Source organism: Mesoplodon densirostris, chromosome 14 (assembly GCF_025265405.1).
Source record: "Mesoplodon densirostris isolate mMesDen1 chromosome 14, mMesDen1 primary haplotype, whole genome shotgun sequence".
In the NCBI taxonomy this organism is placed as follows: domain Eukaryota; kingdom Metazoa; phylum Chordata; class Mammalia; order Artiodactyla; family Ziphiidae; genus Mesoplodon; species Mesoplodon densirostris.
In genome coordinates, this window is record NC_082674.1 from 47,895,349 (window position 1) to 47,922,706 (window position 27,358).

Sequence of the window (27,358 nt, forward strand, 5' to 3'; positions counted from 1 at the left end):
AACTAAATATAAAAAGACGCAAAATTCTGTAACTTTTGCACACATATCATTTCCCACATAATCAAATTGGAACTATGTCTGTGATGAAGCATCAAGAATATTCACCAATTATCCACCCCTAGAAAAAATCATAAAATTAAGTAAATGCATTCTAATCCAGGAAGGAAATTTACCAGAGAATAAAGCAATTATCTGACTTGGCATTTGACCAGAATCCTCAAGTTAACTAGAATTCAGTAAGGAATTTTACCCTTGCAAAATAACCTTGACTTTGTAATCATCTTGGTCTATCTTTGAGAGTTTCTGTGAAAATGCACTTGAAATTTTTAAAAAGAGACCTGAGGTTTCTAATGTTCTGCAAGTGTATTAAAAATAACCAAAACTAACCGCCATTGGCATTTCTCATCAAGGGCTTGTCATCCAGAATCTTCAATGAGGTTGGAAATATTTTTTTAGTTCAGGGTAATCTTCAAAAATGAAGTAATATAAGAGAAAGAAAATAAACTAACAACAAGAAACTAAAGTTCTCTAATATTTTGGTTGAAATATGGGTTTAATCTTTAAGTCAGATGAATAGAAAGCCTTATAAATAATTATCACTGAAACAAAATAAGTTGCTTCACTATTTTTTTTTTTTTTTTTTTTTGCGGTACGCGGGCCTCTCACTGTTGTGGCCTCTCCCGTTGCGGAGCACAGGCACCGGACACGCAGGCCCACCGGCCATGGCTCACGGGCCCAGCCGCTCCGCGGCATGTGGGATCTTCCCGGACCGGGGCACGAACCCATGTCCCCTGCATCGATAGGCGGACTCTCAACCACTGCGCCACCAGGGAAGCCCCACCATTTTTTATTATAAATTTGATGCACATCAATTTATTTGACCATGAGCTAACCCTATTGGTCATTAAATCAAACTAAAACATTTAATTAATTATGCTGTGGTCCAGATATTTTGGAGATATTTACTCAGTCAGTCAATCATTAAGCACTTATGGAGCCCCTATTTTACACAAATACTATTCTGGGGACACAGAGTCAAATACGTTATAGAGCCTGCCCTTAAAGAACTCACAGTCCAAGGAGACACATACATATGAATATAGCTCAGTTCTTCACTCTAACCTAACTAGTTGTATGTTATAAACACAATAATAAAGTACATGAATTCTAAGACATTTATTACTACCCACAAAACAATGTTCCTTTAGTTTGCAGAGAGCACACATAGAAATGAAACCACTCACATTCTTTCATTGCTTTGGTCTCAAGAACTTAAACAATGTATTTTAAGTGTGTAAAATGATAGAAGCCTATTTTAGAGCTAATGCTCTATGTTCTACTTCAAGGATCAAGCATTACATTTACATGTGGCCAATCCTTGACATGGTTCAAGTCCCTTTTCTGGGGAAAAAAGGCCATTAACAAATACAGATAACCTATGCCTAACATATTTAATTCTAGCTTCCAGCTGTAGTTAGTGGCAAAGAAATAAAACATATTGAGATTCTGTTCAAACAAATGTGATAAATTTTATACCACTGTATGTATGGATTCACACGAAATCTGCAAAATGAAAGGATCAGGGGCTATACGTTGTACTATATGTACGGATATGTTTAGTCAGAAAGAGAAATGAATAAGCTCTACTGAGCAGTTAGAATTATGAGTTTATGTATCAATATATATATATATATATATATATTTTTTTTTTTTTTTTTTTTTTTTTTTTTTTTGCGGTACGCGGGCCTCTCACTGTTGTGGCCTCTCCCGTTGCGGAGCACAGGCTCCATATGCGCAGGCTCAATGGCCATGGCTCACGGGCCCAGCTGCTCCGCGGCATGTGGGATCTTCCTGGACCGGGGCACGAACCCATGTCCCCTGCATCGGCAGGTGGACTCTCAACCACTGCGCCACCAGGGAAGCCCTGTATCAATATTTTTTTATGTTTAATGGAAAGTGGGTAAGAAAAGATGTTTGATATAGGGTTTGTTTAAAAATTCTGCATTGTTTCTAAACTTTCTCTTTTTCTTCCTTTTCCATCAGATCTACCAGTCATTTAACCAAGAATTCCTTGATTTCTTAAAAAATGAGTTTTTGTTGACCATGTTCTTTCTGAAAAAAATAAGGGGATGGACAGCCAAAATAGGAGACATAGGTCCTCCTGAATGAGCCCAGGTACTTTCAGTCAGATGGACAGATGGCTACACATCATGGTTTGAAAACACTGGTTAATGGGAAATCTGGAGGAGTCAACTACAATACTCAATATGAAAACCCAGGTAATATTGTTGCTATGGACTGAACTGTATTCCTCCAAATTAATAAGTTGAAGCCCTAACCCGCAATATAATGGCATCTGAAGATGAGTCCTCTGAGAGGTATTAGGTTTAAGTGAGGTCACGAGAGAGGGGCCTTCATTGTGGAATTAGTGCTCTTATAACAAGAGATACTGGAGAGTTTGTTCTCTCTGCCCTGTGAGGACACAGAGAGAAGGAGGCCTTCTACAAGCCAGGAAAAGAGTCCTCATCAGAATCTGACCATATAATACCCTGATCTAGACTCCAAAACTGTGACAAAATATATTTCTTTTGTTTAAGCCACCCAGTCTGTAGTATTTTATTATGGCAGCCCAAGTAGATGAAGATAGTTGTCTAAATTTTTTAGCATTGAATTTGGAAGAAAATAATAATTATGCTATAAATTGCTCATCATAAATCTTTAAATTTATGTTTTTGAATTGGGAGGTTATTTAAAAAGAACATAGGTATGCATCCGATCCATTCATCTACTTTCTGAATATTCAGCTTCCTGGATATCAACAAGAATAAACTTTTCTATATGTGCAATCAAATAAAAATGGACATTTTTACCCATACCTAGGAAAACAGAGAAGTGAATCTGAGACTATATCACAAGGTATAAAGAATTTCAGTTACAGGGATATACTCATGATTACTTCAGAGATAAATAACCCTCCCATGCTCCTGAATATCTATGGAAGAACTGAATTTCCTATAGAAATTCTACAGAATCTTATGCTTCCTTCTACTCATGATACTGGAAAGCATCTAATGGATGTGCTTACATGCATCTGTCTGATTGCCTAAGATCCATTCCTGTATTAAACCATCAGACAGTAAAGCACATTTACCACATTACCAGAGCCCTTCAAAGAATTGCTTTCACTGAGGCACAACTTAATGTAATATTCTTTGTCTCTGCTGAAGGTCGATACAGGAACCATTAGCTGGGCAATGTTTCTTTAGGTTTGAAGATTTTATTCCTAGATGTTCTCTGTATAAAGACGCAAGAAATAAATTTCCACTTTTTTTTGCAAGAAAAATAAATTGTCCTCACATCCTCCTTTTGTCAAAAAATACAAATAAATCTCTGTATTTCTACTTTTTTTTCTTTTCCTTAAGATCTGAAAACTTAAAACCAATTCTCATCACTGTTATCTCAGTTCTGCTTTTAACCCAGGATATGCAATCTATTTAATTAGGATACAAAAAAATCTACTCTTGAGATATATAATGCAACATACCTCTTAACGATATGAGTAAGCATTTCCTTAAGATACGTGATGCGGTAGCTGAAATGCAGTAATTTCCTTTACCCAGGGACTCAACCTTATATGTTACCACAGCTTTTCACTGATGCCTTTTGGAAATAATCAAATGCAACTATTTATTCCCATATGGTATTTCAAACGCTGTGTCACCTGAGAAGTGACTTGTAGCTAATGGGCAGATACTGAGTTAAGTTGAGGAAAAATGCAAAATGCACTACGTATTCAGTACAATCCAAATAATAAGGCCATGTCACTAAATTTATGACAGAAGGCATGTTGTATAGGGCCTCACAAGTCAGGCAATGTAATTCCTAAAAATAATTTGTATAGGAAATCCTCCACATTAGTCACATACTAGAAAACCAGAAAAATACTCTGATCACTGCAGACCTACTCCTCTCTACTCCTCCTACTCCTGCCTCTTCCTACCAATGCTATGCTGTGCTGGTGAGGTGTAGCCTGTTCATTTGGAACTTCTCCACTAAAAGGAACTGTTTGGAAGATCACAAATGGTTCTCACTGAATTTCAACTCAAGATTAGGAATGAGGTAAGATAACACATATTCTTTACTCATGACAGCTAATGTGAACATTCGTTTGGAAGTGAAGGGTTCAAGTGATACAAAATACATTAGCTACAAATTAGATTTTATCAGATAACCACATAAGCATCTTTCAAATCTCGGCATATCTGACTTATTCACCCTGATAGAAGTAGCAGTTGTATGAGCTATCATGATAGGGAACACATAAAGTGGAGACTACAACATACAATCTCATTATGTTCTGTTGGCCAAACAATTCATGGCACCAAATGTCAAAGCCCAACAGCTAGACCAGCCCCCCCAAGTCAACTCAGGGTAAGTAGTTCTTTCTGTTGTCCTAACCTAGCCACATTAAAGTGTCCTCTTATTTATACATTTGAGACTATTTAAATATTACCTAGGGTAGCTATAACAAATGAATGGAAACTGATAAACATGGCAGATTGAACATACTTATTCATCTTCAGCCTCCAAGAACACTATCAAAATGTACATAAATTAATAAAAAATAGATAAAAGACAAGGGCAAAGCAAATGAAAGAGTTAATTAATAAGTTAATTAACTGTTCTAGTAACGAAGACATCTGAAACCAGTTCCAGCCAGACAATCTCTAGAAGCTCAGTAATTGGAGTAAGCAGGTATGTAGGAAGAAGTAGAAGATGGGTCTGAAAAAGGGAGAATTTGTTGGAAGTCTTTATAAAGAGAATTTAGATCCTCAGATCTGCTCCCCTATCATACCATCTGGAGTAAAGTTTCTGGAAAATTTGAACTTAAGAACCTGTGGATTTGAGGCTGTACAAATGAGGGCAGGGATATAGTGCCATTTTGAAAACAGAAAAATTAATTCAATTACACATCCTTAAAGGAGGTTTGCATTCCACTTCTCATGCTCCACTCCCAGAATGCTAATAGTCAAGTTTAAATCCCTCCCCTGGGCAGTGGGCCAGAATAGTCTTCCACAGGGAGTTCGATCAGAACTAGAAAACACAATATACATATATGAAATCATTATGTCATACACATTTAACTCATGCAATGCTATGTCAATTATATCTCAATAAAACTGGAAAAAAACCATATCTACAGATATTAACTTTGGACTTTTCCCTATGAAATGGCGAAGTCCCTACCAAACAGTGCTATACAAAGATGATGAGCTCTGTACAGAGCTTCTAATCACCCATTAAGCACCCCACTCTTAAAGAGAAATAGACTATCAAAGCATTACAAGATATTTGAGGAATATCCCTTAATGAAAATAGAAAAGATAATAAGCACACAGAAAAAAGGCACCTTGGAGAAGCAGAAGAAAATACTAAAACTTTATCATTAATGGTCTCAGAGAGAAGTTATTGAAACAGGATGTAAAAAAAGATTGCTATAAAACAGAAACAGAGAACAAGCAAGAAAATATAAGTGGACAGCAGAAATAAAAAAATTCAAGAGAGGGGTTTGAAGGTAAAATTGAAAAAATTATCAGAAGCACAGAAACAAAAAGAAAATAACTGAAAAATAAAAGAGAGAAAAAAAAGAGAAAATTATAGGATCAATCCAAGTATTCCAGCATTCAATGAATTAGAGCATTAACATCCAGAATCAAAACATAAAAAAAGTAGAGGGGAGTAAATTATCAAAGAAATATACTGTAAATCAACTATACTTCAGTACAATTTTTCTAATTTTTTAAATGAGAAAAAATAAATTTTTAAAAAAGGAAACATTAGAAAATTGTCCAAAAGAAATTGAGTTTCCAAATTGAAAACCTCCTCCAAGTGTCCAGCACAGTTGAATGAAAAAGATCCAAACCAAGATGACTCATGAAATTTAAAAACAGTAAAGGTAAAGGAAAGATGCTAAAAGCAACTAGAGGGGGAAAAAAATGACCACAAAGAATCAGGAATCAAAATAATATGTGACTTCTCAGTAGCAACACTGAAAGCCAGAAGACATTGAGGGAATGGTTTCAATATTTTAATCTAAGAAAACATTATTTCCAACATAAAATTTTCTATAAAATCAAACCAAATTTTTTTTTTTTTTTTTTTTTGCGGTATACGGGCCTCTCACTGCTGTGGCCTCTCCCATTGCGGAGCACAGGCTCCGGACGTGCAGGCTCAGCAGCCATGGCTCACGGGCCTAGCCGCTCCGCGGCATGTGGGATCTTCCCGGACCGGGACACGAACCCGTGTCCACTGCATCGGCAGGCGGACTCTCAACCACTGCGCCACCAGGGAAGCCCCAAACCAAATTTTATACAAGAACCCTTTCTATCTCCTCCCCACCTCCTCCTCCTGTTTCCTGCTTTGAGTGCAGATGTGATGGCAGTGATCCAGCAGGCACTTTTTGACCACCAGGACCGTGCATGAGCATGGTGTAACAGAAAGAGAAAGCAGTCAGGATCCCTAATGACTTTTGGAGCCACCATAACTGCACAGAACTAGCTCTCTACTACTTTTATATTAGCAAAAAGTTAATTTATTGCTGTGAAAGCCACTGTTGTTTTGTGTCTTTTATAAGCAGCCAAGTACAATTTGTAACAAATACATATGAATCCAGGGCTTTATCATATTAGTGAGGCAAAGGAAATTCTTAGTATGACAAGGAGAAGTTGCAAGATGACAGTAATATATCTGACTGAGAGCAACCAGTCCATCCTGGATCAGGAGGATAGAGGTACCTCCCAGAGAAAACTGAACTGACAGGTTAACAGATGTCTTTGACATATTAAGAGGTGTCTTATAATTCTGTCAGTGAATTTACATATATAGTGAAGCAAAGACACACACATAATGCAGTTATTAACCCCAATAAAAACAAAATTTATATGAAAAGACAGTAAAATAATTGTATGATGTAATTTCAGTGGTGAACAATACATAATAACATGGATCATCATTTATAAGATGAAATTAGTGGTATTCAATCAGAGGCAATTTTGTCCTCCAGGAGATATTTGGCAATGTCTGGAGATATTTTTGGTTACCATAACTAGGATGTGTTCCCGGCATCTAGTGGGTAGATGTCAGGGATGCTGCTAAACACCCCTATAATGCACGTGACAGCCCCTCACAATAAAGATTATCCAGCTGAAATGTCAATAGTGCTGAGACTGAGAAATCTCAGGTAACAGTTATATATTAGAAACTAAGCACAATGACTTAAACAAAAATTATAATTTTGAGAAATATAGGAGGAGAAATGTAGGTGTTTAATGTGTATGTGTGTGTGTGTGCATGTATAAGAGAGAGTTAGTGTAACAAAGCTAAAGCCTTTCTTAACATGAAATTGATTTATAATATCTAAAATTTGAAGATCAAAAAATAGATGTTTAAATATATTACTTACAAATATACAGGCAAATATATGTTCCAGTAACTAAAAATGATAAAAGTGGCTGCTTCTCTACAGTCATTTAGAGGATGGGGAGGAACAGGGCAGGGTATACTGTTTCTTTTAGTTATAAGCTGCTTAATACTATTTGAATTTTTTAAATGTGTTCATTAAATTTATACTTGTAATAAATTAAAATAAAGCAAAAAATGGAAAACACAGCAATATGAATTATGGAGCCAGATTTCTTGCACTGAAGCAATGTGAATGCTATCACTATCTGTATTGGTTAAAACAGCTTTCTGGGTGTGAAGACCATCTTTCCTTTTCTTCTATCTTCCTTGGCTTGATCATAAAATAAGTCACTCAGCTCAACCGTCATGTTTATTTTGTTCAATGTGTCTACTTAGTGCCCTCCACTAAACAGAGTATTGGTCAATAAACAGTTTTCTAAATGTTGTTAAAGTGAGACAAAGCTTTAGTATTTTTTTCTGTATAAGGTGTATATATAAGAACAATGTTGGGACTTTCCTGGTGGCACAGTGGTTAAGAATCCACCTGCCAATGCAGGAGACACGGGTTCGAGCCCTGGTCCAGGAAGATCCCACATGCCGCGGAGCAACTAAGTCCGTGTGCCACAACTACTGAGCCTGTGCTCTGGAGCCCGCGAGCCACGACTACGGAGCCTGTACGCCACAACTACTAAAGCCCGCATGCCTAGAGCCCATGCTCCGCAACAAGAGAAGCCACTGCAATGAGAAGCCCGCGCACTGCAACGGAGAGTAGCCCCTCTCACCACAACTAGAGAAAGCCCCCACGTAGCAACCAAGAGCCAATGCAGCCAAAAATAAATATAAAATAATAAATAAATTTTAAAAAAAGAACAGTTTGAAGACATCAAACAATAATATGGAAATTATATGAGCAAACAATTCACAAATAAATGCACTGTCCATAAATATATGAAAGCTTATCTAAATTATTTTGCAACCATACACAATAAAACAAAACTTATTTGCATTGTCATAGAGACCGATAAAGAGTAAAAACAAAATAACAGTGAATTGAGGAATTAATCACTTTCATATACGGCAGGGTAAAATACATATACCCTCTGTGGAGAGTTATTTGACAATATCTATCAAAAGCTTTAACGTGTATTTATTTTAAAATCCGTAATGCCACTTCACAGAATGTGCTTTAAAGTAATAAATGGACAAGATTCTAAAGATTTATGTACAGACATATTTGTCTTGGGATTATTTATGGAAGCAAAAACATCTTAGATGTCTAAGAATGTGACATAAATTATAAATGAATATATTAAGGTATATTCATATACCAATGCAATGCAATCTTAGATATGTACTGACGTGGATAGATGTTCACAGTATATTAAATGGGGGATAAATTTTAAAAGTATGTATATATATTTATATATACACATTTAAATATATATAAAATCACATACATATAAGTCTGAAAATATATATACAAAAGTATCAATACTATAGCAATTTTTCTCTTGATATATGATTGTAGGCAATTATCATTCTCCCCATTCTTTCATAAATTTTCTGATTTATATTTTGTAACAAAAAATGTATTTGTGTATAGTCCTTCAAAGTGCAATTTGTTTTGAAGAATGTATATGACCCATGGAGCCCACCACCAAATTTCCAGACTGAGGGACGCTTGGTTTGTAACTAAACTGCAACACAGAGATCACAGATAAAATCTGAACCCAAAGAAAGCCTCCTCCAGCTGCCCTGTACCTCCCCAATTCTCCTCTGATTTCCTCTCTGCCTCTTTAGGACCTCTGCAATAGATCTGCAGAATTTTGCAACACTGTAATAACTTACACATTCAATAACAAAATTATGAGGGATGTTCTGATAAAAGGGTAGTAAACAGTACTCAATAAATAATATTTTCATTTATTAAAGGGGTTTTTGCTATGAAATCATTACAAATCTAAATATTCACAAAAGGTCTCTCTCTTTGACTTTGTAATTCTATTTTATAAATTTATCTTAAGAAACTATGTAAGTGAATATTCAAGAATATATTCACACTAGACCCACCCCTAAAATTTACAAGACTCAAAGCAAGAGTACAAACGAAGCCCACAAACCATATGTCTAAATATTTAAAAGTTATAAACCAAGCTAACATACTGCTAAATAAAAATGTTTTCTTCTTCTTTGCCAAATCTACCTTCATGACTTTTTTAAATGGAAAAATATTGATAAAACTATGGTTTCTTTGTGACTGAAATTATCAAAATATCAAAGATGATTGAATTTAATAAATATTGTGTGTCTGGGCATCATTCTCTTGCTGAGCTTGCAATGTTTGGACATGTAACAGACAAAGGCATACCTAATTCACAGAGTATATTCCAAAATATTTCTGCCTTTATTTCATCAAAATCACAGTTTTTCTTTTTTTAATGTGGACCATTTTTGAAGTCTTTATTGAATTTGTGACAATATTGCTTCTGTTTTATGCTTTGGTTTTTTGGCCCTGAGGCATGTGGGATCTTAGCTCCCCAATCAGGGATCACACCCACACCCCCTGCACTGGAAGGCAAAGTCTTAACCACTGGACCACCAGGGAAGTCCCACAAATTGTTTTTATAAGTAATATTATAGCGTTATTTTTGTTCTACTGACTGTAATGATTTAAGAATTAAAATGTAAAATGTTATTGTTCTCAAAGCATCCAAAATTTGAATATATTTCATCAAAAAACATAAACTAAAAATAATTTAAAAATCATTATAATAATGTGGTTTAACATTACAAACTGATTCTCAGCTGCCATGCAAATATTACAAATTCTGTACTATTTTTGAGTGGCTCCAGAACCAGGAATTGGAACACAGAGTAACAGAGAATAGAATCTCAGAACTGCTGGGAAGGATACTTTGTCATGCAAGAATCTACAACATTCTTCCATGGTGAGAGGAAGAATTTGATAAGTTAATTAATATATATATATATATTTTTTCCTTTTACCTAAGCACTTTTGGTGCTCAGATCATTCCTGCACTTTGAAGGTATAGGTGATTTTGACATTAACCTGATGCACAAATTTCATGGCATTCAGACACTGTCACTGTTTTCAAAGACATGGTGCAAGAGATGAAAAGGAACATTTCCCTGAAGACCGAATGGTATGTCAAAAAAGAGGATGTTTAGGTTCATTGCATGTGTTAAAAGAGCACTGAGTTCCAGATCTCTGATAACAGTACTGCCCATGTGTTCTTTAATAAACATGTGAGTCTGTGTGCTTGTGATGTGTGTGTCCTTTTATAATGCAGGTCTGGGAGCAGGGGCCACTCTTTCCCAGTCCTAAGAGTGGTACTGATAAGGATGCCACACATTCAACTCCTTACTTCCTTCTCACCACACTTATTTTCAATCTAACTGAATTTGGCTTGTACTTAATGATGTACTAATGATGTACTTAATGATGTTTTAGTTTAATGTACTAAAACTGCGATCTTGAAATTCATCAGTAACATCCTAAGCAATGAATCCAAAAGAACACTACCAAGACATAATCCCTCTGTATCATCCCCATAGACTCCTCCCAGCTCTTTGAAACACTTCTTTTCCTAGACTTTCACTGCAATACTCTATTTTTTCTACTCTTTCTATGATTACCTTTTATGTTTCCTTTACTGAAACAGGTTGCTAATACTAGCTTATATTTATAGAGGTCAATAAACTTAATTTTATGTATGTATGTAGGGATGGATGGACCAATGGATCAACAGATCAATGGACTGATGGATCAATGGATCAATGGATGGGTAGTTGGATGAAACATGATATGACTTTGAACTGAGACACTAGGTTTTGTTCTCTGGTTGACTGGTTGACTATAGGGTGTTTTTATGTATGTGTGCATGCATGTGTGTACGAGTGCTTGTGGTTGATTATTTTTATTGTAATTCAGAATTCTGGCCTTATATTTCCAGAAACTAGAGTATATAACAACTAGGGATTAAAATTCAGGAGCAAAATAAGTAAAAAAAGAAAAAACTAAATCTGCAACCCTTGACTATCTGATTAAATACTAGAATCACATGTCTCTATTACTTCTCTGTTATGTAGAATGCTGGGTGCAATTTAAAAAATAATATTCATTGAATAGAAAACACACACAAACATATATACATACATATTCATTATATATGTATATATACATTGAATGTCAACACTACAATATTTTTACATCATAAAAGCATTTCCCAAACTATTTTCTACATATTCCACAAGGTTGATTCATTAGCTATTTGACAAATATTTCATGGGCTGAGTCCAGCACTATTCAAAGCATTAGGGATACAAAAGAGGAAAAAGTAGTCTTTTATTTATTTCCTCCAAAGGTCTCAAATTTGTTTGTGTAACAAATTTTGTTGAGATTATTCCTAGAAATTTCATATTTTACAACTTCAGTGTAATTTTTTGTTTCTTTTTAATGTTTATTACTGATAAAGCTATTGATTTATAATATTTATTTTGAAAACAGCCACTTTACCAAATGTTCTTAGCTTTAATATTTTTCCCATTGATTTGCTTTGCTTTGCTTGGGAGACATTAACAGATATTAATATCCTCTTTAAACAGCATTTGTAGATACTAAAAGCTTGCAGTCAAATATACTCTCTCAGTTTACTGAGAAATATATTGCTCCTTATCTTTTCACTATTTTCCAGCAAATGAAACTATTCCTAAAGCAATATTTAAAAACTGGATATATTAGTTACTTCTATTCTTTCTCAGATATCTTTGGGTTGGAATTCAATACAAAACAGCTTTTGCTTCACTTTTTAGCACTCATTGTTTTTAAAGTTTTCTAATTTTCTCTCTGTCCCTGCCTATGCACTACTTAAAAGTGCATATAAAGTACATTAATATTTTCTTATTCATAATAACTTAAGTGAGAAAGAACTTTTTCAGAATTGTCTTTTGGAGTCATCAGGGAAGTGCGGCCACAGAGGGAAGGTCATGTGAAGGCACATTAAGTGAGTAGCCGTCTGCACACCAAAGAGAGAGGCCTCAGGAGGAACTATGCTGCTGACACTTTCATCTTGGACTTGCAGCCTCCAGAAGACCCATCAAAACTGAATGCTGGGACTTCCCTGGTGGCGCAGTGGTTAAGAATCCGCCTGCCAATGCAGGGGACACGGGTTTGAGCCCTGGTCGGGGAGGATGCCACATGCCGTGGAGCAACTAAGCCTGTGCACCACAGCTACTGAAGCCCACGCGCCTAGAGCCCGTGCTCTGCAACAAGAGAAGCCACCGCAATGAGAAGCCCGCGCACCGCAACGAAGACTAACCCCCACTCGCCACAACTAGAGAAAGCCTGCGCGCAGCAACAAAGACCCAACACAGCCAAAAATAAATAAATAAAATAAATTTTTAAAAAATAAAAAATGAATGTTGTATGTAAAGTATAAACTAACAATATTTATTTTTTGCATTTATATATTTTTTTGAATTTTGTTTTTTTTTTTATACAGCAGGTTCTTATTAGTGATCTGTTTTATACACATCAGTGTATACACATCAATCCCAATCTCCCAATTCATCCCACCACCACCCACCCCACCCCCACCACTTTCCCCCCTTGGTGTCCATACGTTTGTTCTCTACATCTGTATCTCTATTTCTGCCTTGAAAACCGGTTCATCTGTACCATTTTTCTAGATTCCACATATATGCTAAACTAACAGAATAAATAAAGCAACTATACTCCAATAAAAATTTTTTTAAATGCCAGCAACGTCTGACATGTAAAAAGCACACAATAAATATTCCTTAAAAAATAGAATTATCTTTTTCCTAGGCAAAGGAATTATATAATTACACACTGAACTTATAAGACTAAGTTAGATAACTTAATTAAGATGCCAAACAGATTACATTATTACAGTGTTTTATTTTAAACCTATAGTTTTTCATTACTTGGTTTTACATTTAAGGTTTTTCTAGAGCTTCTTAAAAAACTTTAGTATTCTATTATAAGCATCATGAGAGTACAATTTATACTATTAAAATACTGTTATACGTATGATTCATTATAGAATTTCCTGCTACTAAGCCCCAGTTTTATAAGATGACAGTAAAACATGTAAATAGACACATACAACTTATTTACTGATGACAATGAAATTCTGTATTCACCATCCCTCTCCTACTTTCTTCTTATTCTACCTCTAACTAACCAGATTTGGTAATTAAGAGGGTGAGACATGATTAAAAAAGAGATATTTTTTCAGAGAAATCTGCTTTACCTACCTTATCTCTGATTTTTTATCAATATTCTTCCTGTACCCTCAGGTTTCTTATTTTCTTATAAGAATTGCATTCTGCCCTCAAAGCCATCAGCAACAACCTAGGAATTTTTTTAGGAATAGTAGGAACTTTGTTAGATCAGTCAGTCAAATGTCTGAAGACAGTTGATTCCTCCCCACCCCGATTCCTGCCCAACCCATACAAGCACAGATTCTTTCAATTCTAGGTCCCAAACGCTTTATTAAAGAACCTACTGCAGTAAGCAATTTGTCTATAAAATGACATATGTCAATGTGTTGAGGTATTAACCAGCAGGAAGAAAAATTCTGATTTCATTGAGATTTTGTCTAAAACTCACAGGCATTACCAGATTAAAGAAATATAATATTTTTTAAATTTTTTTATTTTTATTTATTTTTGGCTGCACTGGATCTTTGTTGCTGAGTGTGGGCTTTCTCTAGTTGCAGCGAGCAGGGGCTACTCTTTGTTGCGGTGCACAGGCTTCTCACTGCGGTGGCTTCTCTTGTTGCCGAGCACAGGCTCTAGGAGCACGGGCTTCAGTAGCTGTGGCTCGCAGGCTCTAGAGCGCAGGCTCAGTAGTGGTGGCGCACGGGCTTAGTTGCTCCGCAGCATGTGGGATCTTCCCGGACCAGGCCTCGAACCCATGTCCCCTGCATTGGCAGGCGGATTCTTAACCACTGTGGCACCAGGGAAGCCCAAGAAATATAATATTAACTAAATCAATTACTCAATTGCCTCTCTAGGACAACAAATAATTGACTTGACCTTTGCTAAATTGACTGAATCTGTCTCCAAGACACTAAAAGAGCTCGTTGCAGTCAAAATTTCAGATTGAAGTTTGGGGCTAAAATACTTAAATGAACCATATAGTCTATACTTTTTTTGTTTTTCTCCTTGTCATTGTCTGAGAAAAGATCTCAGACTAACAATTTGCATTTAGTTATCTAGGGTACAGTTTAAGAGCCTTGAAATTTTCAAAACAATATTCTCCTAAGTCTGTTTGGTCACATTTGAGTCACACCTTCGAAAAAAGTCAAAATTCATATCAAAAAATATTTGTTTAATTTACTCTTCTTACATTCCACAGACCTCTCTTTTTAGCATTCTTTAACAAAGCTTTAAATCTGTCTCAGGTTCATATACATTCTTCTACATACAAAATATATATAAATACTTATACCTAATGAGTTTAATGCATTAAAAAAACACCCATTCACCAAATTAGCTCATTCTAGTCTAGGTACATAAAGACAACAGTAAACTGCATTCCCAATAATTATAATATGAATAACTAACATTAGTTGAGCTTCTTACACTCAGCTCATCAAAGCAACACTAGGAAGTGGGCCTATTTGTTACCTCCAGTTTACAGTAAGGGAACTAAGGCACAGAGAATTAAATAATTTTTCTGTATTAGTCTTCTTAGGCTACTATAACAGAATACCTTAGACTGGGTGGCTTAAACAGCAGAAATTTATTTTCTTACAGTTCTGGAAGCTAGAAGTCCAAGATCAAGGTTTCCAGCTGCTTCAGTTTCAGGTAGGGCTTTCTTCTTGACTTGCAGATAGCTGCCTTCTTGCTGAATCCTAGACAGGTGGAGAGGGAAAGGGAATGCTCAGGTGTCTCTTCTTATATAGACGTTAAGCCTATTGGACCAGGGCCTCACCCATATGACCTCACTTAAACTTGATTACTTCCTTAGAGGTCCCATCTTCAAACACAGCCACACTGGGAGTTAGGACTTCAGCATATGAATTTTGAGGGGACAGGAACATTCAGTCCTTAACATCCCCTAAAGTCCCACGGTTAATAAGTTGTAGAACCATGGCTGAAAACCCAGCAGTCAGACTCCAGAGCCTGAGCTCTTAACCATACTACCCAGTTTATATTGAGCTCCTTACAACTAAGCTTACACTGTGCATTAAATAGATTAAAATTAATCATAGGTTTTTTTCCCCATAGGAAATATATATACATACTTACATATATATGTATACTGATACGAGGAGAGTAGAAAAGAAAGCAGCCCCTATATTGGGCCCTACTCAGCTTCTTGTTCCATAAAGTTAAGGAAAAAATTGAGGAAAAAACTGTTGTTTGGAAAAACCCAGGCGTCGTTTCTTTGTATGTTACAAAGAGTGCAAAGTTTGCAGTGAGGCGTGAAGGCCCCTCACACCCTCAGTCAGCCTCATAACCATAGTCAGCCTGGGACTGTGTCCTGGAACCCTGGGCCGGAGAAAGCACCACTTTCATTCCTGCTTCTCGGGGTGCTGACGACCACTTAGTGATAGAGAAAAAGCAGTCATAGCCACACGGCCAGCAAGTCTGCGAAAGCAGTGAGATGCTCTCCTGGAATCGTCCAGACGGCTCAGCTCCACTCTGACACAGTCTGCGAAGAAACTAGAGGTAGAATACCTGGACGGGAGGTTTAGAGTTCCAGCTCGGGACGCAGCACTTCCAGACATGCGCGCAGCCGCCAGAACAGCCTCTCTAGCCCCGCGGTCTCGCCTCCTCTCCGAACCGCCCAACCTCCACGATAGAAAGTAAAACGCGCCAGTTTAAAAGTGACCGCATCTTGCTATTTCTTCTCCTTCGGAAACTGCACCTCACATAGGGACTTGAACCCACAATCTTCCAACTGAAACCTAGCAACTTATCTCAGGACTTAAGCTCAGGTTCTTTATGGTTCGCTGCAGAAGGAATCCAGCGAGAGACAAAGTGATAGGTAAAAAGCAGATTTATTGGGCTTCCGTGGTGGCGCAGTGGTTGAGGGTCCGCCTGCCGATGCGGGGGACGCAGGTCCGTGCCCCGGTCCGGGAGGATCCCACGTGCCGCGGAGCAGCTGGGCCCGTGAGCCATGGCCGCTGAGCCTGCGCGTCCGGAGCCTGTGTTCCGCGGCGGGAGAGGCCGCAGCAGTGAGGCCCACGTACCGCAAAAAAAAAAAAAAAAAAAAAGTAGATTTATTAATATAGGACGCTTGTGAAGGATATAAGTGGACAAGCAAGAGGGGTCTGCCCCAGTGACCAAGTGGGCTACAGTTTTATAATCAAAGGAAAAATGAGGGAGGGGGAGAAGAACACATGTGTTAGTTCTCAGGTGAGTCCCTGGGATGGGCTTCACGCAGGAAAGAATTCAAGAGGGAGCCATAGTAAAGTGAAAGCAGATTTATTTAGAGAGATACACATTCCACAGACAGAGTGTGGGCCGTCTTAGAAGGTGAGGGTGGCCTGGTGCAGGGATGGTAGTTTTTATGGGCTGGGTAATTTCATAGGCTGATGACTGAGAGGATTATTCCAACTATTATGGGGAAGGGGTGGGGATTTCCAGTTATTGGGCCACAGTCCACTTTTTGGCCTTTTATGGTCAGCCTCGGAACTATCATGGCGCCTGTGGGTGTGTCGTTTAGCTAATGTATTACAATGAATGCATAATGAGGCTCAAGGTCCACTGGAAGTTGAATCTTCTGCCATCTTGGGCCTAGTTGGTTCTAACCAGTTTATGTCATATCTTCAATGGCTATGTCATTCTTTTGATGGTTGTGCCCTGCTCTCTTCCCTCCTGTCTCATTTCCAGTTTTATTATACCGGGGAAGAGAATGTTCTGTTACAATTTTGCCTAACTTGAAAACCATCCCACTTTTTTCTTTCATAAATTCATAGATACTCTAAGATGTCACACTAAGTCCTCTTTGTCCCATATCACTGGATATGTGCCATAGATAATGCCAGACTGGACGTTTCATTTTTCAATGTGGTGAACACTGTATCATAGTTTCTCAAACTGAATGGAATCATTATCATTGGCAACTGCATTTCTGTTCACAGAAGTGCATGATTGCTTTTATTTCTATCCATTCAGTCTTAAAAGCTTACCTATTTCTACAGTTTACACATGTCAATTCTCTCATTTGTGGAAAGCATTTAACAACACATAAAAAAGTTTGTTTCCTGTATCATTACTGAAAAACACTAACATTCAGTGACTATTATTGTATGGTTAAGTCAAATTGCCCTTCATGCTCTATAAATGGTATGGCCATCTTCATCTCCTTTCGTGATTTTGAGACACGTTCTCTAATATAACTGGAACCAACATTAATTCCACAAATAGAACTATCTCATGTAAAGCAGCTGAAATCCTAACATAATTATGAGATCATTTTATTAGATCCTATAAAACAAGCATATGGTTCTAGAGAAAGCAGTAGATTGGATCTCAGCAAGAAGAATTTAGAGTAAATATGATATTTCCTAATGGATGTTATTTTAAAATTTAAAGTATAGAAATTATAAAGTGTCCTTTTATAGAAATGTTAAAAATGTTCCTTTTCCTTTGTACATAGCCATCTACATAGTGTGAACTCTGGGGTGTCAAAAGCAATACAGTATTAAAGAAATGTATCCCTAAAGTGGGCTGGCTTTCAGCCAACATGTGATTCCACCATTCTTTGTACTTATAGTAAACACATATGTGGTCTTTCTCTTCAGTTCCTAACACAGACATTCTAAAATCCTTGGAATTTCCTGAGTGATAGTGGTAATAGCAACACCTTTTGTTATTTGTAACAAGCTGCTTTCAACTATACCTGAGTGTCTGTTAACGAGGTGACTCTTGCTGGGTTCCTAGGTAGCTTCAGGATGGGGGATGGTTGCCAGAGGAGCCAATCACATGATCAGAGGACCGGAACTTTCAGCCCTCCCCTCAGACCTCTGAGGAAGAGAGAGGGGCTGGAGATTGGGTTCAATCACCAATCATCAATGATTTAATCAATCATTCCTATGTAATGGGAACACCATAAAAACTCCTAAATGATGGGGTTCAGAGAACTACCAGGTTGGTGAACACATCCAGATGTTGGGATGGTGTTGCACAGTGAGATGGCAGGGAAACTTTATGCCCCTTCCCCTATAACTTGCCCTATGCATCTCTTTCCATTTGCCTGTGAAACCAAGTTCCACTAACACTGAGTTCCCCTGATGAGTTTATGATAAACCTCTCTGTCCAAAACTTTTCCTTTTCTTGTCCCACCTCTGTTACCCTCAGGATTGAACAGTATCAAAGAAAAGCAGGGATTGAAACAGAGCAGGGATCTGTGGGCCCTCCCAGGTACAAAAGCACCTCCGTGTCCCCTGTTTATTGTTTGTAGAAAAAGGCTTTAGTCTTCTAGGCCTTCCCTGAGTTCCAAAGAGCAGACTCAAGCAGTTACTAATTAGGGAAGTGACGGAACACAGAAACAAAGGGAAAGCAGTCAAGCAAGAACAGTGATAGTAACTTAAACAATTGTTCATCCATAAAACAGAGTGTTGGATCCTCCTTAAGAGATATACATAATAATTTGATGCATATCTGTGAGTTGTTCTGCAGAAACCAAGACTCCCCCCAATCTAGGTGGAGGACAGCACCTCTGTGCTGACCACAGGCATGTAGACTCCAAACTGGTTTGAACCAAAAGGTTGATGATTAAGATCGTCAAAACGTCACCGTGTTACCTGAACACCAACCAAATCAGAAGAAAGTCCACAAGCTGCAAACCTCACCCCAAATGTTGTCTTTAGAAACCCTTCCCTGAAAGCCACCAGGCAGTTCAGGTTTTTTGAGCCTGGGCTGCTCATTCTCCTTGCTTGGCACCCTGAAATAAACGCTATTCTTTCCTTCACTACAACTGGTGTCAGTAGGTTGGCTTTGCTGCGGATAGGAGAGTGGACACAAGTTAGGTTTGGTAACAACTCTTCCTGAGTTGTATCCTTTATAATAAAACAGTTATAGAAAGTAAACTGTTTTCCTGAGTTCTATGAGCCAGTCTAGCCAATTATTGAACTTGGGCGGGGGGTGGAAACCCTAATTTGCAGCCAAGTTGGAGAGAATGTGTATAACCTAGGGACCCAATATTTGTGACTGGCATCTAAAGTGAGGACATTCTTGTGGGTCTGAGCCCTTAAACCTGTGGATTCTGGTGCTAAAGCCAAGGAGTTACTACCAGAACTGAATTGCATTGTAGGACATGGTTGGTGTCCAGAGAACCAGAGACTTGGCTGTCGATGTTGGAAAATACCACAGAACCCTTTAAACAAACTTCTTTTAAACAAACCCTTTAAACAGACATTTTAACAAACTTCTATATATTTTGAAGACATATATCGTGTAATTGGGTTGAAGGACCATTATAGCCATGCCAGTCGAGGCCAGCCTGGTCTAGGCCACCACCACCTCTCACCTCTCAACACTCTGCTTTCTCAACAGTCCCTTCTCCCCAGAGCAGCAAAAGTGATTGTTTAAAATCATAAATCACCTGCTCAAAATTCTCTCTCCATGGTACTGAGAACACAGTGACCACCTTACCATGGCATAAAAGAGCAGACATTCTCTACATCTTTAAACTGGTTTTCTTTAGCTCCTTTCCTTTCACCTCCTCTTTAACCACACTGGACTCTTGTTTTCCCACCACAAGTTCCTCCTCAGGGTCTTCATACTTACTGTTCTTTCAGCCTGGAAGTTTCCTGCTCAGATTGACTCCCTCCTCATGTCAAAGTCTTTCAGGACTTTGCTCAAGTATCACACGAGAGAGCCCTTTCCTGATCACTGCTATGTAAACAATACCCCTCCATCGACACATCTCCTGGTCTTGTTTTTCTTTGATTTGTAATGAAGATATAAGATACAAAATAGTCTCTACCCTGCCTCCAACTAGGACACAAGCTCTATGCTTGCAGGCACTTTGTTTTGTCCTCTACCACCCCTCCAACTCCTGGACAGAACCCATTACACACCTGAATGAGTGAATATTACTTGACAATAATATGAGGCAAGAGTGAAGGTAGGCTGTTTCATTGCCCCTTTTTCATACATTTAGACCTATTAGAAGTTGCATGAACAGTAACAATGTATTACAAGACATAAGCCGGTTGTTTCTCACTGGGGAGCATCTGCACACCACCTGAATTTGTTATTGTTAAGATTAAAAGTCTAGGTTCTACCCCAGGCAGAAAAATAAGAACTTCTGCAAAGGAGGTCCGGGAAACCACATTTTAACAAACTTCAGTAAAAATCTGACAAACAGAAACACCAATTAAATAGAGTTGGGAGGCCAGAGGGGGATCTCTCATGTTCTGCAATGATAGCGGAGCCCAACAGAAAGAAAAGAGATGCCTCTTCTTTCCTGGCAAGGACTCAGCCAATGGAAAGCCATGGACTCTGTTTCCTGTAGCCCTCCCAACTTACTTTTTATCTCTATAAAAGTGTTCTCCATCCCTTGCCTGCAGGGACTTACAGGTGGATGACCATGGTTGCAGAGTCCAAATTGCAATTCTCTGCTGATCCTGAATAAACCCATCTTTGCTGGAGAAATATCTGGCAGTCTATTTGTGTCAGGTCAACACTTCCTTGGATATTGCTTGAAACTGCTGTCTTGGAGAAGACGTTTCAAAAGTAAGGCTTTTTCAAGGCTCTCTATGACCTAGTCTTAAACCCCATCTCCATTTTCTTCTCTCAGGGCATAATCTTTGCTAAGTTCCTACAAAACCAACTCCATGATTTCCCCTGAAGAAATCCTGCCACACACCCTTCACTTAGCTCCTTCATTCATTTCAGAAGTTATGCCTCAAGAATTTTGCAGACCCCATAAGTACCTATTGAAATATGTTATTTATGTAGATATACCTCCATGATTCAATAGTAAGTTCCTAGAAGAGTAGAGACAGCTTTACTCACCAGTAAATAATTTTGTTTTTATGGCTTTAAAAAAAATAAATTACGCAGGTTAGAAATTTATTCAATAAATATTTGCTGAGTTAAAATTTATCTAGGCTATTCTTTTAGGTTTTTAAGATTTTTATTAGCACAATCCTGATATCAGCTAATATGAAACAAATATGAGAATGTGATGTTGAGAGTCTGGCACTCTGGCTTATAAATTCTTCTCTATGCCTGAGTAGGTGTCCTTAGGCAAGTCATTTAACATTTTCATGCCATAGCTTATTGTTTTATCATTCAGAGATACTAGTTCCTGACCAATTCATCGTAATCTCCTTAGGATAAAATTAAATAAGAATGTGTAAGTGCTTCAAAAATATTATAGAGAACTGTACAAATGAAAGTTTTCACTACTTTAGTTAATTTCACCTACAGTTTTAAAAAATAATAATCCCTGATGATGGAAGGTAAACAGTCATGCTACTTGATTGCAAATATCTGAAATCCACTCTCATTAAACATAAAACAAATTTATGGAAAGGATAATAGAGAGTTCACAGAAACACTGGAAAGATAGAAAGGATGAGAAGAAATAAAGGAAACCAAGGTGTAGCCGAGATAGCACACAGGAGCAGTCTGGATGGATGTTGTCATCTCTAACACCAATTTAGCAGTGGACACTTGCCCCTGAAAATTCACTGTGACAACTCTATAAGTAAACTCAACTCCCTTATTTTTGAATGATTCCCTTAATATTAAATGTTCGTAGTGTCTACCTAGCCAAGCCTGTGATGTTTGCTTATACTCTAGCTTCCAGGAAGTCAAAGAATTATGTACCTCTTTTACTTCTGTAGTGAGAGGTAGGGCCCTGCTTACCACCACTGTTAGAGTTATCCCATAGTAAGAAAGATGTTTGGATCCTTGGATGATGAGCAGCCAAAAACAATGCACGCTCATAGAAGACTCATTTTCCCTACAGGAAACTTTGAAATCTTGTTAAATGTTCTACTTTGCTTGAAATAATTAGAACTCATTATTAAACTTTACCTATCCAGTACCCAATAAATTTACCTGAATGGAAATAATGGAAATATGTTTCAAAATAAAAGAATAAATCTAAAAAATCTGATTACAGCAGCATGTCAAAGTTATTATACAGATTGATAGCCAGTACTATGTGGAAAAGTAATTTTAAATAACATAAAATCTAGAAATGTATAATGAATAAACCTTCAACTGTATCAGAAATCAAATTAAAAACTTTTTTTCACCATTGGAAGCTTGGTTTAAATCCCTGCAACAATCTGGCAATTTTATTTAGCTTAAATGTAAGACGGAGAAATATAAAAGAAGAAATTAGCAATACTGAAAGACTATATCAGCATAAAATTATTTATGCTTTCTTTCAAATTTATGTATTATCTATTCTATAGAGCAAGACATTCAATTTTCTGTTTTTTTTTTTTTTTTTTTTTTTTGCAGTACGCGGGCCTCTCACTGTCGTGGCCTCTCCCGTTGCGGAGCACAGGCTCCGGACGCGCAGGCTCAGCAGCCATGGCTCACGGGCCCAGCCGCTCCGCGGCATGTGGGATCTTCCTGGACCGGGGCATGAACCCGTGTCCCCTGCATCGGCAGGCGGACTCTCAACCACTGCGCCACCAGGGAAGCCCCCATTTTCTGTATTTTTATAAGAGGAACCAAATGATTTAAATGGCTTTATATGAACCTGGAAAAAATTTTAAAAGCCCTTTATTATATATGGGCATGGCCTAGATTGTTTTTTTCCAGAGTCTTTGAAACTATAGAAGAGTATAAGTTGTCATGTCTTCATTGCAGTGCTGAGGCACAGTTTCAGTAATTGTGAAAACATGAATAGGAAAGGTGCCACATCACCCAACACTGAGCTAGTAAGTAAGCTTAGACACACAGATACCCAAGAATTTGTATCTTCCTCAAAATAATTTCTCTCTTTTTAAGAAGTTCCCCCTGTGAAAAGTGAAATTTTTCTTCCCGTTCAGACAACTCAGGTTTGCTTGCTTTCAAATGAGTAAAAAGTGAAAATATTCAGTCTTTGAAAAAATCTGCTAACGCAAACCACTGCAAAGTTTTATAAGTATTATCGTTCTCACTTTCTCCCTGAAGAGATTCAACACAATTATTGCCAGAATTTGCCCTAGATTTTTTAGTCAGCTGCTGCAAGAGAAAAATAATACTGCCTATGGAGTTAATTAAAACTTGTGTTAATAAACTACAGCAGAGTGAAACAAAAAATGGCCAATAGTTTTCAAGTATTTCTCATTGGCCACAATTACATTTATTTTTAAACATAGGTAACCCCAAGTGACACCATCCATAATTTTCACGGTGACTTCTCTTTCCAAGAAAATCAGTTAACTTACCTCCTGATGTTTCACAGTATGTCAATCCAGACAACCTATGAAGATGAGCTTTCTAAGTTAGGACCTAATAATGCCTCCTTAAATGATAACATATTTCTAGGTATATTGTATTTCCCCTCAATTTCCTTTTATTTGTTTGAGAGATAGAATTCTGTTTTATTTCTCCTTTTTTCTCTTTCCTACTTTTTTCTTACTGTCTTATTCTACTAGGGCTGCCATAACAAAATATCAATACCTGGGTGGTTTAAACAACAAACATTTACTTTCTCACAGTTCTAGAGGCCACGAGTCCAAGACCAAGGCACCATCGGGGCTGCTTTATGGCGAGAACTGTCTTCTTGGCTTGCAAACCTTCTCACTGTGTCCTCACATGGCCTTTCTCCTGTGTGCAAGAGGAAAGAGAAAGAAAGTGAGCTTGAGTGTCATTTCCTCTTCTTCTAAGGGCACCAAATTCTATCAGATTAGGGTCCTATCCTTATAACCTCAGTTAGCCTTATTTGCCTCCTTAAAGGCGCTCTCTCCAAATACGGTCACATTAAGAGTTAGGGCTTCCACATGTGAACTTTGAGGAGACACAAATCAATCTGTAAACACTCACATCTTAGGTTTAGTTGAAATTCTAGAAATAAGTTTTCCACATAGTAAGAACCTCAAACAAGTCACATATCAGCTTAAAAATGTTCCTTTTATGAGTCTCAAGAGTCTTCGGCAGAAACCCAATAATATCACAGAATTTTATGTTACTTATCACATATTGGAACATTAGAATTTTGAAAGTTAAAAAAGTTACTTCCCAGTACTTGAGGTCATTTACAAGACCATAATTTCAGAAAGCTGAGTTCTCTCAATTCTGAGTACTCTTTTCCAATATTAAAGCAGCTGCTAATGTTCATAGTAGAAAGGCAAGAAAATAACATTGAATAAATCCTCAGGTATCTACAAAATTAAACTCAAATCCCTGTGCCCAAATTCAAGGCTGCCACAATTTTTAAAAATTTATTTTGTTCAAGTATACTTAATTTACAATGTTGTGTTAATTCCTGCTGTACAGCAAAGTGATTCACTTATATATATATATTTTTTCATATTCTTTTCCATTATAGTTTATCACAGGTACTGAATATATTTTCCTGTACCATACAGTTGGACCTTGTCGTTTATCTATTCTATGTATAATAGTTTGCATCTGCTAATTTAAAACTCCTAATTCATCCCTTCCCCATCCCTTCTCCCCCTTGGCAATCACAGGTCTGTTCTCTATGTCTGTGAGACTATTTCTATTTTGTAGATAGGTTCATATGTGTCATACTTTAGATTCCATATATAAGTGATATTATATGGTATTTGTCTTTCTCTTTCTGACTTACGTCATTTAGTATGATAATCTCTAGGTCCATCCATGTTGCTGCAAAGGACATTTTTTCATTCTTTTTTATGGCTGAGTAGTATTCCATTGTATATAATGTACCACATCCTCTTTACCCATTCATCTGTTGATGGACTTAGGTTGTTTCCATGTCTTGGCCATTGTGAATATTGCTGCTATGAACATAGGGGTGCATGTGTCTTTTCGAATTATAGTTTTCTTTGGGTATATGCCTAGGAGTGGGATTGCTAGATCATATGGCAACTCTTTGAGGAAACTCCATACTGTTTTCCATGGTGAAGACTGCCCCAATTTTGACCTCCCACCCAGAGGAGTCAGCATCAGACATCCCAGGTTCAAATCCCAACCCCATTTATTTTTAGCTGTACAACTTTGGACAAGTTGCCTGACCTCCAGGTCTCCTTCTTGCCCCCTGCTTGTATGTCTCCCGTTAGCCTCTCTCATTTCCAATCATGCCAGTACATACCTAATTCTTTACCTTTGCTCCTGTCACTTACCCAGAGTGCTTCCTCCCCTATTCTACCAGACTGTCATTCTTAAAGCACCATCTAAAGCTACTCCATAGTCCTTGCTTACTCCCAATTTTCTTTAAACAATCTCTAAACATTTATTACATATTTACCATAAATCTAGCTCTCTGATGTCCTCTCATCAGATTCTACTTATCTTGGTTCCTACCAGCCTGTGTTCCATGTGTGTATGCACCATCTCTCCAGTTAATTCATGGGCTCCACTCACTTTTTTTAATCACTCACAGCACCTAGCAGAGTATACAGCACATAGTAAATACTCAGTAAATATCTCATTGTTCTGTATTATGTTCAGCTTAAGTATCCAAGTTATTTATGAATGTATTTTAACTACCCCCCCTCCCTGCTCCCAGCTCCCAGCTTTCAGCTTTCAGAAAACAAGAATATTCTATTTTTGGGTATCTAGCATAGTACCTTGGAAATAGCAAAGACTTCAAAAAAAATTGTGGAATGAAGATTTGCTCTCATTATTAGCACCTTTAAAGACAGGCTAAGGAGACCAAGGAAAATGAGAAAAGCTGACTAGTGAGTGGTGCCTTGTCCACTTTAAACTGTGTTCAAATTCACTTATTATGACTCAGTAGAGATAGCAGCAGTTCCTCTGTTGAGGAGAATGGAGAGGAAAGAACTAAGGGGACTGAGCAAAGGCTTCAAAGGAAGGTGGTGAGAAATCCTAGCACAGGCTCCTGGTTTCATGATTTTGAGTCCCCTAAAAGGAAAAGAAAGTAGACTACTCAGGGACTTCCCTGGTGGTCCTGTGGGTAAGACTCTGTGCTCCCAATGCAGGGGGCCTGGGTTCGATCTCTGGTCAAAGAAAGACATCCCACATGCATGCCGCAACTAAGAGCCCGCAAGCTGCAATTAAGAAGTCCACGTGCCACAACTAAGACCTGGCGCAGCCAAATAAATAAATAAATATTTTTTTTAAAAAGTAGACTGCTCAATTGCGAAAAATCTCTAATGAGAACAGAATTGCAAATAGTTTAAGGTAAATCATCACATTTAAATGACACTTTGCTAATAATGATTTTATCACCAATAGGACCAAGCCTATTGTATTTTATCTTACAATTTAAAAATATGTTTATGTTTATATAAATATGCTTATGTTTCTCATATGTATTAATTGATTCCTGGAATTTTCCATTATGTCCAAGTGGCTCTAAGAGGTCTAAAAGAATCATGATCCCCATCTTTAAGTATAATTAGTTAATTGCCAAGTGAGCTGAAATATGAATTTTCTAGGCATTGTGTTGTCCTATGAATGGCAAATTCAAGTAGAAAGAAGTGTTTAGAAGGATGTCCTCAAGTATGATTTTTTTTTAATGTGCCCAAATTCTATATGGGGGAAAAATTACCACAGTCAGCCCTAGTCTAGCACTATTTTAGCAAATACTCCTAGCCATCTATGAGGCTAATATTTAAATACTAGCCATGGCTCTAGTCACAGAGTTGATAGCCAGTTTTAAGCATAAGCAGTGTGGAAAGGCCAGGGTACACATCTATAAAATTGTCATCATAGCTGGCTTGTGAGTGCTCCAGCCTCTCAGCCCATTTCGCTTTATTTCCCCCAA